General features: G+C 40.0%; 1 long non-coding RNA gene across 1 annotated transcript in view; it reads left to right on the top strand.

Moving 5' to 3' along the window:
• Positions 1-3,328: 3,328 nt before the first annotated feature.
• Positions 3,329-15,177, top strand: part of LOC125451287 (uncharacterized) — a 113,291-nt gene continuing 101,442 nt past the window's right edge. The window contains exon 1 of the long non-coding RNA XR_007247263.2: positions 3,329-3,480. This is a non-coding gene — a long non-coding RNA (uncharacterized LOC125451287). The remainder of the gene's footprint in view (positions 3,481-15,177) is intronic.

Here is a 15,177-nt window from a genome sequence, read left to right as displayed (position 1 = left end):
GGACAAGCATCCCAGAATCCCTCTGTTCCTCTGAGCTTCCTGGTGTCCTTCCAATCATTGCGCACTCCCTTGACTTGTTACTCCTTCCAAAGCCACGCTTACCAGGGTTAAGTTCCATCTGCCACCGATCCACCCATTTGACCAATCGTTCTTTTTCTTCCTGTAACCTGAGACCTTCTTCCTCATTGTCAAAGCCCCAGGCAATCTTTACGTGTTCCACAAGCTTTTTTTTATCATTGCCCCGTCTAAATATTTTAAATATTATCAATGCCATAAACAATAAACAACCCAGCACTGATCCGTATGGTGTAGAGGTTCTGTTTCAGTTATACAGTACATTGGTGAGACAGCAACCAGGGTACTGTATACAATACTGGTCTCTGTACTTACAGAAGGATATTAATGCACTGGAAGCAGTACAGAGAATGTTTATGAGATTAGTACTTGGGGTGAGTAGATTGCCTTATGAGGAAAGGTAACAGGCTAGGCCTATATCCTGTAGAGTTTGGAAGAGTCAGAGGTGATTTAATACGTCAGATTCTGAGGGAACCTGACCAGGTAGATAATTAGAGCAGAGTCATGGTTTACAAATAAGAGGTTTACATCTAAGACATGTAAGACACCGATGAGGATGTTTTTCTCTCAGGTTTGAGAGTCTTTGAAATTCACTTCCTCAAAAGGCAGTGGATGTGGAATCCACGGATATGAATTTTAAGGCACAACCAGACAGATTCTTGAATACAAATGGACTGAAAGATTATCAGGGATTTGCAGGAATCTGGAGATGTGTTAAAATTAGATCAGCCAAGATCTTATTGAATGGCAGAGGAGACTTGAAAAGATAAATAAGTGTGAAGCTGGGTGAACACAGCAGGCCAAGCAGCATCTCAGGAGCACAGAAGCTGACGTTTCGGGCCTAGACCCTTCATCAGAGAGGCGGATGGGGAGAGGGTTCTGGAATAAATAGGGAGAGAGGGGGAGACGGACCAAAGATGGAGAGAAAAGAAGATAGGTGGAGAGGAGGGTATAGGTGGGGAGGTAGGGAGGGGATAGGTCAGTCCAGGGAAGACGGACAGGTCAAGGAGGTGGGATAAGGTTAGTAGGTAGGAAATGGAGGTGCGGCTTGAGGTGGGAGGAAGGAATGGATAAGAGGAAGAACAGGTTAGGGAGGCAGAGACAGGCTAGGCTGGTTTTGGGATGCAGTGGGTGGAGGGGACGAGCTGGGCTAGTTGTGTGATGCAGTGGGGGGGAGGGTCGAACTGGGCTGGTTTTGGATGCAGTGGGGGAAGGAGAGATTTTGAAGCTTGTGAAGTCCACATTGATACCATTGGGCTGCAGGGTTCCCAGGCGGAATATGAGTTGCTGTTCCTGCAACCTTCGGGTGGCATCATTGTGCTACTGCAGGAGGCCCATGATGGAAATGTCATCTAAAGAATGGGAGGGGGAGTTAAAATGGTTCGTGACTGGGAGGTGCAGTTGTTTATAGCGAACCGAGCGGAGGTGTTCTGCAAAGCGGTCCCCAAGCCTCCGCTTGGTTTCCCCAATGTAGAGGAAGCCACACCGGGTACAGTGGATGCAGTATACCACATTGGCAGATGTGCAGGTGAACCTCTGCTTAATGTGGAATGTCATCTTGGGACCTGGGATAGGGTGAGGGAGGAGGTGTGGGGGCAAGTGTAGCATTTCCTGCGGTTGTAGGGGAAGGTGCCGGGTGTGGCGGGGTTGGAGGGGAGTGTGGAGCGAACAAGGGAGTCACGAAGAGAGTGGTCTCTCCGGAAGGCAGACAAGGGTGGGGATGGAAAAATGTCTTGGGTGGTGGGGTTCAATTGTAGATGGCGGAAGTGTTGGAGGATGATGCCTTGATCCGGTGTGGCTTCCTCTACATTCGGGAAACCAAGCGGAGGCTTGGGGATCGCTTTGCAGAACACCTCCGCTCGGTTCGCAATAAACAACTGCACCTCCCAGTCGTGAACCATTTTAACTCCCCCTCCCATTCTTTAGACGACATGTCCATCATGGGCCTCCTGCAGTGCCACAATGATGCCACCTGAAGGTTACAGGAACAGCAACTCATATTCCGCTTGGGAACCCTGCAGCCCAATGGTATCAATGTGGATTTCACAAGCTTCAAAATCTTCCCTTCCCCCACTGCATCCCAAAACCAGCCCAGTTCGTCCCCTCCCCCCACTGCATCACACAACCAGCCCAGCTCGTCCCCTCCCCCTACTACATCCCAAAACCAGCCCAGCCTGTCTCTGCCTCCCTAACCTGTTCTTCCTCTTACCCATTCCTTCCTCCCACCTCAAGCCGCACCTCCATTTCCTACCTACTAACCTTATCCCACCTCCTTGACCGGTCCGTCTTCCCTGGACTGACCTATCCCCTCCCTACCTCTCCACCTATACTCTCCTCTCCACCTATCTTCTTTTCTCTCCATCTTCGGTCCGCCTCCCCCTCGCTCCCTATTTATTCCAGAACCCTCACCCCATCCTCCTCTCTGATGAAGGGTCTAGGCCCGAAACGTCAGCTTTTGTGCTCCTGAGATGCTGCTTGGCCTGCTGTGTTCATCCAGCTTCACACTTTGTTATCTTGGATTCTCCAGCATCTGCAGTTCCCATTATCTTTGAAAAGATAAGTGACTGGTTATTGTTTCTTGTTTGTATGTTTCCATGTTAGTACAGTTTTCAAAAACTATAGTTTGCCATCAATTTAATTTAAAAACTGAAGGAAGTGATATTTGAAAGCTGAAGGCATGATATTTACTTATTGGTGGGGGCATCGCTTCATCTTGAGAAGATGAACTTTTAGCAGTTTGGTTACATATAACAAAACACTTTTGATGGGTGACATAAATACATTTCACTGTAACATAGTAAAATCGATTAGGCTATCGTGATGGATTCCAGTCACTACAACCAATAATACATGAACACGCAAACAGAGGAAACAAACTAGGGGAACTATCCAAATTCAAGCATGAAAATATCTGCTGTACCCTGCTGTATATTTCACAAACCAAAATCATAGCAAGTAGATGTCCACCAGTGAACAATGGAGCAGGATCAAACTGTTGTCTGCATACAGTTTTTGAACAGCAGTAAAAAATAGGCATGGTCTCGGGAGATATGCTACTTCCCATTTTACTATTCTTATCTATCAGCACTGTCATGAATAGTTGAATGTTGCTTGGGAACCATTCCATTTTGAAACTCTTATAATGCATATTTTTCTCTTCTCAGTGACGCATCTGAGATCATGCATAATCATCGACTGCCTGCCAAGCTAAAATGTTTCATAACCAGTGCATTATAAACTCTATGCGCCACAGACAGAGTTACAGATCCAAATAGCTTGGGAGATTTAAATAGCAAGATAGAAAGGAATCACCTGTCATCTTTCAAAAGGCAGAGATGAAAATTGGAGTCAAGGAATGAAAATCCACCCTGGTATAGGAAAAGGACTATTAATCTCCTGAAATACGTAAGTTAATCTTTAACACTGACACCTCTGTGACCATTCTGTACATCTTGTAATGATTACCAGATGGCCTGCAGGAGTACCTGATATAGCAGCTATAAGTCACAAATCTTTACAATTGCTGTGGACTCTAAATTATGTAACAACTTCATGGGCATCTGCAGGACTGGCTCTAAGAGCAGAGGGATTAAGTCTAGATAGTTTTTCTCATGCCACTTGCTGTAATGCATGGAACTGCGACTTAGAAGAGATAATCAGTGCTGAATTTGGCAGTTTATGAAGATGAGTATTACGCTGATAGATTTCATCCTGTTCAGTGGAACTCACAGTATGTTCTCATATTAATTGCTGAATATCCTGCAGCTATGTCCAATGTCTGGAACATGATAGGAAATGGAACAGATGAGCCAGCTAAAATAACAATTAAAAAAGCTTGGCGAACTCAGCAGGTCAGGCAGTTTCTGTGGAGAGAAACAAAGTTAATGGTTCAGGTTGATGACCTTTCGTCAGAATTGACTTGAAGCGTTCACACTTTTTCTTGCCACAGGTGCTTTCTGGCCTACTGAGTTTTATCCAGTACTTTTTGTTCATATTGTCAGTTTCTATTGTGTTTTTCTTTTCTATAGATAAGCCAGCTTCCTTTTGGAATAACCATCGACACACCCATCTGAATAAGTCGGCTGCATTCAATGCAGTTTACTCCCTCAAAGGTTTCTAACAGAGCTGCAGTTATATAAGGACCATCTCACTACTATGTATAAATATCCCTATCCTATGAGATTCACACTGACCAGCAACAACATGATAAAATAGGAATAATGAACACTTAGAAGCACTTTCCCAAAAATAATCAGGGACAATAATTAAAAGGAGAGGGAGCAGGTAAAGGAAAAACAAAAACAATGGACTATGCCTGCTCCTAATTCTTATGTTTTATGACTAGGGAGAGTAGTCTAAAAATTGGACCAAGTAAGTAAGAAAGTACCCTTAATGAGGGAAATTAGGTAAAATTTGGTCATGCAAAGGATGGTAGATAGTTGGAACTCCATTTTGCAAACATCAGTTGATGCTAGAGTTTTCGTTAATTTTGTAACTGAAATCAACCAACTTTTGTTAATCAATGGATAATTAAGGATACGTAAGGTCAGGTTACAAATCAGCAGTGATCTCACCGAATGACAAAACAAATTTAAGGGGCTAAACACCTGATCATCTTCCTATGTAACAATTACAGAGACAACATTGTCCATGGTGTAATCATTCAAGTTGTTGACGTCCAGGCACAAATAACTTCCTGGGATTAAATTGCGATTACATTAGCAAAGATACAACAGAAACAAAGATACGCATTTTTTGTCTTTGTATTCCTCATTGCAACGTATTCAGGAATGTTAGGAACGGAAAAAGATAAGGGGGCATTCTTGTATTGATTAAGGATGATATTACAGTTCCAAATTGAAAGGATTTACTAAATTGTTTTAGAATTATATGGCATGACTTAGATGCTGCAAGTTTCTAATAGCAAGAAAGAGCTAGAGAGGCCAATGTTCAAACGTATATAACAAAGTTAGATAGAGCATAAGAAATAAAGAATTAGCAACAGAGTAGACCATTGAACCCTTCAAGACTACTCTGCTGTTCAAACATGCACATGAATAATTTCCCTTGCTTCCACCTGCCTGCACTATCCTAACTTCTCTTAAATCCCATACCCCCCAAACCCTATTGACCTCTGCTTTGAATTTACTCAGTGACATGACAAATTCATTTCTCTGGGAGAGAGAATCTCAAATGTTCAGAACCCTTCGAAATGTCTCCTCATTTCTTTCCTAAATCACTGATACCTAAGTCTGAGTCCCATGTTCCAGGTTTCCTTATACAGATGATCATTTTTACAATATCTGCTCTTTAAAATCCTTTGAAACTATTATTAAATCACCATTGATTGTTCTAAATTATCAGAAATATAGACCGCGTATAATCTCTTTTCATTGAACAGTGCTGTCACCCCAAAACCAGTCTAATGCAGCTTTCTTGCACTCCATCTTTCTTTTGGGTCAGCAGATTGAAACTGTGTGCAGTACTCACTAATGGTCTAAAATCAGGCACATTTTTCATGTCAACTGGCAATGGCTTCATGATCACCATTGGACTCTGATTTCCAGATTGTTATTGAAGTCAAATCCTCCCATCTCCCCCATGATGGGTTTAAACCCAGTTTCTCAGAAATTGGGTCTCTGGATTAATAGTCTAACGCTCATACCGCTAAGCCATTTCCTACCCTATTGTGTTGTGGGAGACTGCACACTGGTGCCAAATCTACACAGCTATCAATGCTGAATGCTACTATTGCTTTAAGTTAGGCCATTTTCATGCAGTTTGCAAATGCAGCGATAGGAAACTTCAACATGCAGCAAGAAAGATTACAAATAGACCACCTAATGCCCAAGAGGTCGATGTGAACAAGCACCAAAAGCCATTCGGCTTTGGAAAAGTGATATTTCAATAACGACAAGTATCTTAAGAAAAGCTACTCAGGAAAGGATATACTTATGTCCAAATTTGATAATGCAACATTTAAAAATTATTAATCTACTAAATAGACAAGAAAAGTCTGTTACTGAACTCCACCAGCAATCTTTGAAACCCTCAAGTATTCTCTCAGGAAGGAGAATCAGGACCAAGCTGTGTAGCTCGTAGAAGTGCAGAATGTTTTAACAAAACTTAAAGACAAACATGAAAAGAAGCTCAAACTATACAAAATTAAAGAATTAGATCAGTCTAACTATCTCATTGAAAGATCTCAGCTAAAAGCCCAGCTATTAACCATTACATGATGCAATCAAGGCTGACAGACTAAACAAAATGTTTCCAGAAATCAAAGGCAGCCAAAGACTTTGACATAACAAAGAGATGCATTAAGGGAGGAAAAGAATCTCTTTTATGAAATATTCAGAGATTGTAGCTCACTGCATACTATTCGCCAAGAAAACTGTTCAGCAACAATTAATGATCGATGACCTCAGGGATAAAAAAAGACTTCTGTTAAACAGACAGATTTCCTTTAAGTTCACAGAAGATATCATGGGGAAGTAAACCCATGATAAGGATGGTGATCACCTGAAGCACAAGAATGATTTCTTGGAAAAAAGAAAAGCTTAGTAAACCATATTGCCATCTAGTCTGCATACCACAGTAGAGTGCGAGAACTTCTTATGGATCCTGTTCCAGAAGTCTGGAATCTCTTCCTCACTGACAGTGATGCACAGCTACTTTCTCACTGAGTTCCAGAAATGTTCTTGACTGTAAAAAAGCTGCTATCTCAGTGTATACATCCTTGTGCATACATCCTCCACATCCTCCAAGGGAGCTGAGAATACTATTGAAGATTAATATCTCAAGTTATGGTAATATTTATAGAGAATGAGCATGGAAGGTAGGAGTACAGAGGTAAATGTTCATGTTTAAATGTTAATCATTAAATGCAATCCTGTAAAATAATTTGGCAGGAGATACATATTAAGGGGCTCACTATAACTTTGCTGTGAGAATAACCACTGAATATGTGTGATAGGAGTTCTATCAAAGTGACATTAGATCTGTAAGGATCCAGAAGGTGTCTTCTTTTACCATGGCTTTTAATTGGTTACATTTAATAAACTTGCTAATGTTCACTCACAAAAATGTCATCCTCTGTTTATTACAGAAAACATCCCTTCCTGGGGGAGGCATGAAATCCAACCTATGATTATCAGGGACTCTTTGAATGCAAACATCTCCCAGTCTCTCACCAGATGAAAGTAATACCCCTCTGTAGCCTCTTTGCTGAAATAGTGATCCATCATAAAAGTTCCATTGCTTTTTCCCATACATATGCAGAAACAAAGTGTGGTATGTTGGTGTGCTAGGTTTTTATAGTGCTTTTGGGATCACACATGTGAAAACATATGCAGGATAATAAATACCTGGCCAAAAACTAATGAACTATAATTCAATCAAACAGTTCTTGTGTAGTCATAAATCATAAATGGATCTTGAATAGTTTCTGAATGTACTAAGATCCCAATTCAATTAAACTTATTTATTATTCCTTGTTATGTATGGTTTCCTAAACATGTTAATAAATATTTACAATTCAGTAATAAGAATGGGAAATGTGAGTGTTAATTTAGCAATTTAGCATGCTATGGAAGAATGATGGATGAACTTTTTCAACCCTCTTTAGTTCCTTTCTATCAATATTGGACTAACACCCCATGGCACCATCATAGGATCTGATATCTTGCAATTGGCCAGCAAATTGCCAAGTTCACAATGGTGGACAGTTAAATGGTGTACAAATTTCTTTAGGCATATGCAAGGCCGGGGTGGGGAGAACAGAAAATTTATCTCAATGTTTTCTTTCAATTGTTCTGGGTGACTCCCAAATCCACACAAATTGTGTTGAGGTTAATAGAATTTAGGAGTGACTGTTAGTGACAACTACCAGCATTTAGTGAAAATTTAACAAGCTTTGGTGGAAGGTTTAAGTGTAAGTCAACACACCATGGACTGTTCCAAAAATGCTGTTAATTATCATTTAGTGATTTGTTAAGAGATGAATTGACAATTGAAGGGTTGAATTGAAGATTATTATAAAGATAAGATATTCAACAACCAAATTACTTCCAGATGAATGTTAAACTTTGCATAAAGTGCATGATTTTTATAGCTTTGGAATTCTGAATGAATTTAAGTATTTATACTGAAACTTACTATGTGATGAAAACATTCATTTTATTATATTACTCCCATTCCTTTCCTCTCAGTTCATTATGATGACTTCTCAGCTGCACTTCATTCCACTGGTCCTAACAAACTGCATTTCCTTATCACCCTAATGGTTGTCAACCTGGGGTCCACAATTAGTGGCATTCACAGAATTGTTCAAATGGGAAGATGTAATGTGAACAGGTCCCACTGCTACAACAGTGCAGGTCAGATGTGTGCTTTTGGCATTAGTTTAATTTCCTTTATATACTCGATGGGTATAGCTGAGGTCTCAGCATCAGGGCAGCAGTCAGCAAATATATTTTAACTGTAGAGCTTTTTAAAAACTATTTGTGTAACATAACCATTCTTGCCTGACTGAAATGGTTTACCTTCAGCTCCAGCTTCACAGAAATGTGGTTGACTCTTAACTATCATCCATAATAGTCTAAAAATCCACTTAGTCATAAGGGCATTTCAGGATATGTTAGACAAACTTACCTTAAATTATAGGGTCAATTTTCATTCTAAGCAAGCTCCCTGGACTAACAAGTTTGGCAGTTTGTGCCTGTTGTATTTTTGATCACCAAATTAAATCAGGGCCCATTGTTCCAGAATGTGGGCTTGTCACCTATTACTTTGGAAAGTACCCAGGCTGAGTACATTGGAATGCAACACAAGTGTTAGGGAATACAATAGAAGTACATGTAAGAAAATACAAGATTACATGCGACACATCCTGAAAGGCAAATCCATAATATGAACATTGTTGTTTTTTAGATGTAATACATATTCTGCTGCAGCATTGAATTGATTAATTGTATTTAATTGGTAGTACAGAAGATATTCTATCATTTAAGGACCACAATTTATTTTTTCACAGACCTACATAAAAATCAGCATTAAATTAAAGTGCTGAATCTAATTTTTTCTATTAATTATTTAAGCATTGGGTATTTCGATATGATGATATCTTTCAAACAACAGCATTCGATTTTGCATTCATTCATACACATTGAATTTTAATGCTGGATTTTTCATTTTTAAATTAGCAATGATATTTAATTACTGTCTGTGAGCTGAAACATATTTGCTCCTTATTCTGCTCAGTTATTCACTCCACGTCACATCATAAATGTTTTAAATTCACTTTCCTTGTAAGAAACACTTTTACATTCTCTTCTGTCTCTCTGCAATCAATTTTAAATAAAATGTTATTGCTTTTATTATAGTAAAGAAGATTGCAATGGTTCCTATGAGATTTAATTTTGTGAAAGAATATACAGTAACAGTGATTCTGTTAAGCTAAGAATCTGTTATTTGAGTTTACCATTTATATTGAACAGAAATAAGATTATATGGTCAATAATGGATTATCAATAATTCAGTCAGTGTAATAAGCTTAGGATTTCAGTTTTTATATAGTTTAATAACTGTCAATCAATACATTTCACCAACAATTATACTCACTAACTATTTCAAAAAGATTTAAACATAATTTGGAGCTCCAAGTAAAAGTAATATTTGACATTTTGGTGTTACTATATAAAATCTTATGATGTTGATTATTGTGCAAATAATTGAATTCAAGCGATTTGTTTTTAATAAGTACTTCAGGCAGAAAAGAAATGGAGAGTGTTGTTAAAAGTTCGTTCTAATGTCTTATATGAGACGTAATAGCAAACCTCTTGATATGCGTCACAAAAAATGATTTTGTGTGTTACAGTTATAATGCAACATATAATGTTCAAACTAACAATGTGAGCAAGTGGGTCATGTACTTTAGTCAGAATCATGGAGTTGATCCACTACTTGCTGACCTGTCATAGCTGTTGTGAGAGTCTGGGAGGGTCTGAAAATATTGACATTGAGAAGGTATCCCATTCTTCCAGGGACACTATTAGGAACTGTCAATAGAAGGACTTAAGATCCCAAAGGACAAAGACCCACATCTGGTCCTCCTCAAAGTCTTCGTAACAATGTCTATTATATCAATGCGACCTGTAACTAGTTCCTAACATGCAATAAACCATATCTTGTTATCTATCGCAGATTCGTCGAGTTATACAAGGAAGTGGTTTTCCTCCACCATAGGCCAGTATCATTCCTTCAACATCACAAAATAGATCACCTCGTGCAAGTTCATTACTATTTGTGACATCATGCTGTTTTCAATGTATTTCTGGTGTTTCTTTGCATTAGGACTGTGATAATACTTTAATTGTGTCCCTAGCTGTAAAACTCTCATGAGCTCTGGAATGTGCTATGTAAACATCTGGGCGTAAGAATTTGTACTTGCAGTAGACCATGTGACACCCCAAACCTGCTCTATCATATGATATAGATTAACTCAAACAACAGCACTGACCCCTGTGGCACCTATACCTGAAAAAGACCCATTTATCCCTACTCTCTGTTTCCTATTAGCTGTACAATCCTCTAATCATGCTAATATGTTACATGTTACGCCAAGACCTCTTAAGTAAATTGGTAAGAAATATAAAAACAAACATCAAGAACTTCTCTGGGTATGTAAAAAGAGAGTAGCTAAAGTGAATGTGACTTGTTTATTTATATTTTTTATTCACTTGTGAGAAATGGACATCACTGGCTGACAAACATTTATTGCCCATCGCTAGTTGCCAATGAGAAAGTATCTATGAGTTGCTTGCATGAACGTCTACAATTCATGTGCTTTGGATTGACGCAAAATGCTCTTAAGAGGAGTTTTCGGATTTTGATCCAATGGCAGTGAAGGAACAGCGGTTGGCTTGGAGGGGAATTCACTGGTGGTGTTCCAATGCATCTGCTATCCTTGCTCTTCTAGGTGGAAATGGTCATGGCTTTGGAGAATGCTGCCTAAGGATCTTTGGTAAATTTCTCCAGTGCAACTTGTAGATAGTACACACTGCTGCTTTTGAGTGTTAGTGATGGAGAGAGAGAATACTGGTAGATGTGGTGCCAATCAAGCAAGCTGTTTGATAAGGTGTTGTTAGGCTGGAGGACAGTTCTGGTCTCTATATTTAAGGGCAGGTATATTGGTATTGGAGGCAGTTCAGAAGAGATCCACTAGATTGATTCCTGGAATGAAGGGGTAATGGGAACTGCAGATGCTGGAGAATCCGAGATAACAAAGTATGGAGCTGGATGAACACAGCAGGCCAAGCAGCATCTTAGGAGCACAAAAGCTGATGTTTTGGGCCAAGACCCTTCATCAGAAAAGGGTCTAGGCCCGAAACATCAGCCTTTGTGCTCCTAAGATGCTGCTTAGTCTGCTGTGTTCATCCAGCTCCACACTTTGTTACCTGGAATGACAGGCTTGACTTATCAAAAGCAGCTAAACAGGTAAGGCCTTTATTCACAAGCATTTAGAAGAATGAGGAGTGATCAAATTTACAAATGCAAGATTTTGAGGATACCCCAATTGACAAGGTAAATTTTGTTGAGATAATTCCAGTCATGGGAGTCTTGAACTAGGGGAAGTTGTGGAATAAGAGGACATTCATTTAAAATTGAGAATCATTGCAACTTTATCTTCCACAGGTTAATGAATGTCTGGAATTCTCTGCCCTCAAGTGTTGTGGAGGATAGATCACAAAAAATCTGTAAAGAGGAGGAAGATAGGTTTTTTTAATATTGAGGAGTTGAGGATTATGAGGAGCTGGCGCAATAGAGAAGATGAGAACTGGGGCAGGATAATCATGTTCTTATAGAATTGTGGGGCAAGCTTCAGGGGCCAAATGGACTACTCCTGCTCCTATATGGACGTTGTTAAGGGAGCAGTTGCTATAAGTACTCCATAGGTTTGTCCCTCTGAGACAAGGAACGCATGGTAAAGTGAAGGAACCTTGGATGACAAGATATGTGGAACATCAAGTCAATATGAAGAAGGAAGCTTAATGAAGGTTGAGGAAGCAAAAATCGGACAGGGATTTACAGTTCTACAAGGTAGTCAGGAAGAAACTGAAGAATGGACTTAAGAGAGCTAGAAGGTGTTATGAGAAAACCTTGGCAGGTAGGATCAAGGAAAACCCCAAGGCTTTCTATACTTATGTGAAGAACAAGGGGATGGCCAGAGTGATGGTAGGGTCAATCAGGGATAGTGGAGGGAACTTGTGTGCAGGGTCAGAGGAGGTCCTAAATGAATACTTTGCTTCAGTATTCACCAGTGAGAGGGACATTGACGTTTGTGTTGACAGCATGAAACAAGCAGATATGCTTGAGCAGGTTAATGTTAGGAAGGAGGATGTGCTAGAGATTTTGAAAAACATGAGGATAAATAAGTCCCCTGGGCCAGATGGGATAGACCCAAGGTTACTATGGGAAGCGAGGGAAGAGATTGCTGCCCCTTTGGCAATGATCTTTGCATCCTCACTGTCCACTGAAGTAGTACTAGAAGATTGGAATATGGCAAATGTCATTCCTTTGTTCAAGAAAGGGAATAGGGATAATCCAGAGAATTACAGACCAGTCCGTCTTACTTCTGTGGTGGGCAAATTATTGGAGAGGATTCTGAGAGATAGTATTTAGGTTTATTTGGAAAAGCACAGTTTGATTAGAAGTAGCCAGCATGGCTTTGTAAGGGGCAGGTCATGCCTCACAAGCCTTATTGAATTCTTTGAGAATGTGACAAAACACATCAGTGAAGGTAGAGCAGTGGATGTGGTGTATCTGGATTTTAGCATATGATAAGGTTCCCCATGGTAGGCTCATTCAGAAAGTAAGGAGGCACGGGATTCAGGGAAGTTTAGCTGTCTGTATACAAAACTGGCTGTCCAATGGAAGACAGAGTGTGGTAGTAGATAGAAAGTAGTCAGCCTGGAGTTCGGTGACCAATGGTGTTCCGCAAAGATCTTTTCTGGGACCTCTGCTCTTGTGATCTTTATAAGTGACTTGGATGATGAAGTAGAAGGGTGGGTTAGTAAGTTTGCTGATGACACAATGGTTGATGGAGTTGTGGAGGGCCGTTGTAGGTTGCAACGGGTCGTTGACAGGATGCAGAGCTGGGCAAAGAAGTTGCAGATGAAATTGAACCCAGAAAAGTGTGAAGTGATTCATTTGGAAGGTCGAATCGGAATGCAGAATACAGAGTTAATGGCAGTGCACAGGGACGGAAGGATCTTGGGTTTCATGTCCTTATATCCCTCAAAGTTGTTACCCAAGTTAATAGGGTTGTAAAGAAGGTTTATGGTGTGTTGGCTTTCATTGGCAGGGGAACTGAGTTTAAGAGCCATGAGGTTATGCTGCAGCTCTATAAAACACTGGTTAGACCACACTTGGAATATTGTGTTCGGTTATGGTCACCTCATTATAGAAAGAATGTGGAAACTTTAGAGAGGGTACAGAGGAGATTTCCCAGGATGCTGCCTGGGCCAGAGGGCAGGTCTTATGAGGAAAGGTTGAAGGAGTTAGGGCTTTTTTCATTGGAGCGCAAAAGGATGAGAGGTGACTTGATAGAAACTTACAAGACGATGAGAGACATAGATAGAGTGGATTGTCAGAGACGGAAATGACTCTTACGAGGGGGCATAATTTTCAGGTGTTTGGAGGAAGGCTTAGGGGAAATGTCAGAAGTAGGTTCTTCACACAGAGAGGTAGGCGTGTGGAATACGCTGCCAGCAGTGGTAGTGGAGTCAGATACTTTAAAGACTTTTAAGTGACACTTGGATAGGCATATATAGGATAGTAAAATGTTGGGTATGTAGAGTAGATTGATCTTAGTAGGACGGAAGGTCAGCACAACATTGTGGGCTGAAGGGCTTGTGCTGTGCTGTACTGTTCTATGTTCTATGTTCTTATATTCTTATTTTGTACAACAAATATTGATATAGCACATTGTCAAATGCCTCCTGGAAGTCTTAAGACCATATCTACATGGTCCCTTTTATCCACGTTGCTTGTTACTTCCTCAGGTTTGATTATTGTGAAAATGTAAGTGAGTAGTTAATCCTATATGGCAACATTGTTAACTTAATTTATAAATAAGGCCGTCTGAACATCGTTCTCACTGCTTACTTTGAAAGCACAAGATCTTCGCCCATTGTGTTCGGAGAAGTAATGACCAAGTCGTATTATTGCTAGACTATTAATCCAACGACCCAGGTAATGTTGTGGGGACCTGGGTTCAAATCCTTCCCAAATCGGAAATTGGGAATCTAATGATGACTATAAAATTCTTGTGATTGTTGGAAAACCCACCTGGTTCACTAATGCCCTTTAGGAATGGAAATCTGCCATCCTTATCTGGTCTGGCCTACATGTGACTCCATACCCACAGCAACATGGTTGACTCTTAAGTGTCCTCTGACAGTTAGGCATGAGCAATAAATGTTGTCCTAGATGGTGATGCTCACATTCTGCGAATGACTTTTAAAAATGCTAATTGCGATTAGATATTCTTAAATGTAGTGAATGTAGGCTCGGAGTGAAAACAGGAAATTTCATTCACCTATTTCCAACTATAGCAATTAATAGTGCGATATTTGCAATTAGAGAATGTGGACTTTCCCAAGGAGAGTTCCTGGTCTGTGTCAGAATAGCTGGTACAAATGTTACATGCACCTTAGTACAAGGCCCCAGATACAAGGTTGCTGGTAAGGCCAATCTTATACTGCCTGAAACTGCAGGTTTCCCAGTGCATATATTGACTTGTGATAGTAGTCTTATGGAATAGAAGCCTTGGGTTCTCAAATTTCTCAAATAGGACATCAGGAGAAAAAATTCATTTGACTGATCCATAGAGCATGGAGCCGAGTAAATCACATAAGATATTTCTCACATTCACCTGTGGAATCAAATATAGCAAATATATCATCTACAGATTGGAAATATATAAGGAATAGGAGATTAAGTATCATTCCATTGAAGAAATATTTCTCATGAAGTTCAACAAAGATGTTTTCAAGCTGCAGCAGGCATTTGGTATTTCATTGCACATTATGTCATTAAAGC

This window comes from Stegostoma tigrinum, chromosome 3, assembly GCF_030684315.1.
Source record: "Stegostoma tigrinum isolate sSteTig4 chromosome 3, sSteTig4.hap1, whole genome shotgun sequence".
NCBI classification, from domain to species: domain Eukaryota; kingdom Metazoa; phylum Chordata; class Chondrichthyes; order Orectolobiformes; family Stegostomatidae; genus Stegostoma; species Stegostoma tigrinum.
This window is presented reverse-complemented; position numbering and strand designations above follow the sequence as displayed.